General features: G+C 30.8%; 1 pseudogene; it reads right to left on the minus strand.

Annotated features, from left to right (window-relative positions):
- Positions 1-4,108: 4,108 nt before the first annotated feature.
- LOC107003627 lies at positions 4,109-5,309 on the minus strand (annotated as a pseudogene).
- Between the last annotated feature and the right edge of the window lie 962 nt (positions 5,310-6,271).

The following is a 6,271-nucleotide window of genomic DNA, read 5'->3' on the forward strand; positions in this document are numbered from 1 at the left end:
TATGTATGAAATGGGTATATATTCATCATTTATATATAAATGTTCTGTATTAATCATGTATGAAATTTGTATTTTGAAATTACGTATGATTAATGAAAAAATGATGTATTAAACATATATGCAAGTTTTTTTTATTTGCAATCTATTATTTTATTTCTTACAAATAATTCAGAATACATTAATATCTGCAAAAATTTCATATTATCTGAAAATTATTTCAGGACAACGCCAATCAACATGCTGCACAATCTGATCCAACAGCTATGCCTACAGTTTCAATTGGACAACACGTCCAAATGTTAAACACAGCTGGTACGATATATTCATTTTTATCACATATATGTAAATTTAAGAAATTATTTTTATATAACTATTTATTATTTTTTATGTACATGAAGCTCAAAAGTCAACTGATGGTTGTTTCAACGTTGACGCACCTACAACGTCAACATCAAAACCACTAACATTGGACGATTATCCTGATTTTACTATGACACAAATAATCGCACTTGATCCAATTCTTAATGCTACCACGACTCCAAATGTGCAAACAAGACATAAGAATCTAGGAAAATACGATTCTTCTCCTTATATCAGAATGTCGGAAGGGGAAAGCAGTTCAAATAGAGTATCTATATTCTTTCAAATCAAACATCCATTCCAAAATCACAATGAGTTTGATGTTCCAGATTACCTGATTGAGGAGTTCAATAAATGAATTTTTAAAGATGTGTCAAGCAGGCGTGACAGGTATAAACTAAGATGAACAAAATTATTTTATTTAATTTCACAATTCAAAAATTAATATAATAATTATTTAAATATATATAGGAAAGCAGCATATTCCAAGGTTAAAAATACATTTCATCCTCAAATGGACTTTGGCGTTGTCAAAATCGGAGAAAACGATTTTTTCCACATAATGAGTCAACCGGGCAGACCTTTGGAAGACGGGGTAAGACATTTTTTGACTTAATTATTATGATTTTGATTTGCAGTGATATACGTATGATAATTATTTTGTATGGATTATGTGTGAATTGTGTATGAAACATATGGATATATTTGTAATGTACACTTTAAGTATGAGGTATCAACTGTATTATTTTTTTTGTTTTTTTTTGAAACAGCATATTAATACAATAATGTATTATCTCCGAAAGAAGGCAAAATACTCTCAGACAGTCACTTCTTACAGTACTGTTGATTGTTGATTTATGGCGTGGATGGAGACAGTCAGAATGTGACATGAGATGCATTTCACCGGACCATGATGTTGGACAATGCATTAGAGGATTTAAGCTGCTTGCTAACATTCTGTGGGATAGGGTTGACGAAGTAATCATCCCAGTCAACATCAGCGACAAATTCCATTGGTTCCTTGTTGTATTCCGGATCAAACGTAAATGTCTATATGTCTATGATTCGATGATGGGAGGATCTGTCCACTCAAGAAAAGTTAAAGAAGTTGTTGATAAACTTGCAACCATGATTTCTTTATTTCTGACGAGCACAGAATTTTATGGCAAAAGGCTTGATTTGTATGCGAATAATCTCCCTGATTATCAACAGAAGTCTCATTCTAAACCTCTCAGTATCAAGCATGTTACACATGTTCCTCAACAAGAAGAAAGTTCAAAGTATGTATACTTGTTATATTATTTTTTCTTCATCTTAAATTAAATTTGCTTTATAGTCATTACAAAAATTTTATAATTTCAATTTTTTTACAGTGATTGTGGTCTATACACATCTCTCTTTGCCGAATACATGAGCAATGATGTTTTTGATATATCTCATATTGATATCGATTCAAAATATCATCGTCAAAGATATGGTACATTACTTTGGCATTATGCAAAATCAAAGAATGATGAATGCGAATAAGTGAAAGTGAAGTTACAGGAACAGTTGCTAGCAAGAAGGGTGGACCTCGAACTCATAAAGAACAAATTATGGACGCCACCAATTATCCTACTCCAAAATTCCGTAACAGGAAGTAGAAATCTTCATGGCACAATGTACATTTTTTTGAATGACATGTTTTTTTAACTTATGAACTATTTATGTAATTTTCCAATTTTTTATTATGAATACTGATGGTTTTATATAAATTATTAATGATTATTACTAATTAAAAAATATGTCTCACTTTGTATAATTTTGAACGCAACAAGAAAATATAGGAACATTGTATGAATCATGTATGAACATTATATAAATTATGAATGTCATATTATAATTTGATATATAGAACATAGACAAATGTTATATATATACTATATTTTTTTTAATTTTATATCAATATAGTCTGCTTCACTATATATTTATAATTTTTAAATGTGTATGATATTTGTATAAATTGCACTTTTCAATATGTAATGTTAAATTTTTATATGCATAACGTATGAAAATTATATGAAATAGTACTGACATATGATTCAATATGACAATATGAATAAATATATAATTATACCTTAATAAATGTGTATGACTTTTGCATAAATTTTTTTTGTATGAATACTGTATGAATACTGTATACTTTCAAATACAAAACAGAAACAAATGTTACTTATAAAACTGGTATGAATACTGTATGAAAAATGTATGAATTATATCATATTATAATTTGATATGTAGAACATAAACATACATTATTTTTATATGCAAATATTGCTTGTATAAATGTATAAATTTTGTATATAGTCCTCATTCAATATGCAATAACTGTATGCATACTATATGAATATTATATGACTTATTAATGGTAACAAATGTTAATATATGAACAGTTGTATATACAATGTATGACCTTTGTATGAAAAGTAATATGATTCAATAAAAAAATAAAACATGTGTATAACAATTTAAATACTCAAAAACACAGATGTAACAGTAGGAAATCATTGTTTTTGTACAGGATAATTTGAACATGTCTTCCTATTGTGTCCAACTTGATGGCATCTACTGCATGTGCTTTTTGTCCTCTTGAATTTCAGATCAGCGAACCCCTTCCAGCGTTCAAATTTGGGTCTTCCCGCTGATTTTTTTGGACCGGGTGGCATCATTTTAGGCTCTGAAATATAACTTGGTATATCCCATGTGCTCTCGCATGGGATAGGCTCGACAGGAATGGCATAAGCATCTCTAAAATTCTTGAGGCTATAAAAAGCAGAACAGAAATCTGCTTCATGTAACTTCCTGTACCGGAGAACTGCAATTGCATGACTACATGGTATCTCATAATTTTGAAATCTTCCGCAACTACACATCCTTGTGTTCAAATTTACTATGTATTTCTTTGCTCCTTCAGCTACAACATGCAAATCAACGGTTGAAGGTATCACCTATGTAAAAGTAAAAAAAAAATTTATACATGCCACTAGATATTTAGAAGTAAAAATACAATACAGTGAAACACATACCCTCATATTGCACGACAACGCAATACTTTTCTGTAGATAAATATCATATTTTTTGTCAGATCAGATGTTGTCTTATCAGCCTCCTCATTATGCCTGTGAATCCACCTCTAAATTGTTACCCTCATAAACTCAAGAAGTGAAATCACGGGTAACCTCCTTGCTAACCTGTTAACATTATTCAATGACTCCGCGATGTTTGAAGTCATGGTCCATGTGCGCTTACAATTCGAGTAAGCTCTTGACCATTTGCTATAACCAATATCAAACAAGTATGGTCATATGCGCGTATCTATCTGATCTATTCTTCCCATAATTGTCTCAAACTGTTGTTTTGTATAAGCTTTTGCCAATGAAAAGAACAAAATCTTCAAATCTTCAGTATTTTTATTGAAATTTTTCAACACATTGACTGACAGATGCCATATGCATGCATAATGTTCTGATTCAGGATATACATTAGCAGTCCCTTTCTATATGCTTTCATTTCGGTCCGACATAAAACACATATTTTGTCTAACTCCATATGCTTCTTTAAACTGCTCAATGAACCAAGTCCATGAAGCATCGTTTTCGGAATCTACTATCGTATACGCCAACGGAAGTATATGACTTGCTCATTATTTTAAAAAGTATCACACAAATCAGAAATACAATTTATATATTTTTTTCATTATATTATATAATCAGAAAATTAAATAGGATAAAAATTTACCTCCCGGATCTATTGTGTTGGCAGTTAACATTGTACCACCATATGAACATTTTAATCCCGCACCATCAACAACTATAATTGGCCTACAATATTTCCAACCTCTAATACAAGCTTCTAAGGCAACAAATGCTTATAAAAATGTATCACCTTCTTTCCTTTTAATTTTCAAAACAGATCCTGGATATGTTTGCTCCCAAATGTAAAAATAACCTGAAAATAACAGTCCAATTCATACAAAAAATATACATATTTTATACATAAAGAATACACGAAAACATAACAGTCCAATTCAATGAGTAATCTTTAAATTTATTCTTATTTCAAAATTACCAGGTAATTTTACATAGGACTCTGCTGGATCTCCGCGCACCAACTTTACTGCTTTTTCTTTAGCTCTCCATGCCTGTATGTACGTCAACGAAACGCCATGCAATTTCAACATATCATCAGCTATATCTTTTGGAGTATATACCTTAGATGGATCAATATACTTCTCCATTATCAAGACAGCTACAACGTCAGTTATCCCCTAACGTCTGGCATAAACTCTTTCTCTAATAGAACAAGTGTGCTGAGCAATATACTTCCTAACTTTGAATAAATTTGATTTATTCAAACTAGATGCCCTCATCATCCAAGAACAAGTTTTAGAAATAAAATTCAGGTGATAACTGTTTCAAAATTAAGAAAATATACATTACAATTATATACAGTGAAATAAAAAAATAAAAAAATAACATTTTTTTTGCACACTTACTTAGATGCATTACAACGCGCAACACGAAAACTGAATTTTTCAACAAGTCCAACATGCCTCATAACCTCCTTAAGGGTTTCTTTATTATTATAAATCTGATTATCAACTACAAATATGTTGGAATGGTCACATATTATATCATTATCTATTTCACTATTATCATTGACAACTCCGTCTATATTCATTCCGATCAAACGATAGAATTGTTGGAGTACAAATCAATGTTAGTATGTGATAATCTAACATTAGAATTTATTCTATCGGTAATTATAACTCCATGACCTTCGTTATACTGCTCACGATCTTTCAAAGTGATGCATAATGGATATCTTGTAAAGAAATCCAAATTCACCCTCACCTGATCTAGAAAAACCTTTACCCCAACATCATTATGAATTTTAATAGGTAGACACATTTCGCTAACAATATATTTTATCTCAACAGAATTTATATTTTCTTCTATATTAAGTTGAGTTACTATAGCATTAACTAAACCAATATAAAGAGTAGAAGTATCATATAGGATGCCCTCCATCTCAAAGTCGACGTATTTTCCTGTTTCACAACATTAAAATTACATTTAGTGCACCACATAATAAAATTATAAAATTACTCATACAAAATTCATACACAATTTATATATAATTCACTGATATATACAACAAAAAAAATCCAATTTAATACACAATTAATCCAATGTTTATACACAATTCATATATATGAAACATATCAATAATGAAAAATCAATTCATACACAAATACTATATACTTCACTGATACATACAATCTAAAATGCACTGTCATACACAATTTATACAATTTATTAAAAATTTAATACACAATTAATCCAAACTTTATACAAAATTCATAAATATATAACAAATCAATCACTGATATATACAATCAAAAAAATAGGTTTTCATACATATTTTATACAATATATTGATACATTACATACATAAATAATACAGTTTTCATATTTCATCAATATACAAAATTTTATCACCTAACAATATAAATATTGTAACGACCTGTTTAGTCGTTTTAAGCAGCAGATTTTATTTCTGGAAAAACTGTCTGAGTCGACGGAACCCAGACGGACCGTCATGGGCACGACGGGCCGTCGAGGGGGTCTCGTTCCAAAACACTTAGAATTCTGAAATTTGGGTACTGAAATCGACTCTCTGAACTTCGTGACGACATGGCAGGACGGACCGTCGTGGGCACGACGGACCGTCACAGACTCTTCAAGGAAATTGAGTCTCTGAACTTTGTGACGGAAGCAGCAGGACGGACCGTCGCAGGCACGACGGGCCGTCACAGGCTGCGTAATCCCAGGCTGGGTCGGATTTCTGTTAAGTAATTTAAGGGGCGTTT

The sequence above is a fragment of the Solanum pennellii genome, chromosome 11, assembly GCF_001406875.1.
Source record: "Solanum pennellii chromosome 11, SPENNV200".
Lineage (NCBI taxonomy): Eukaryota > Viridiplantae > Streptophyta > Magnoliopsida > Solanales > Solanaceae > Solanum > Solanum pennellii.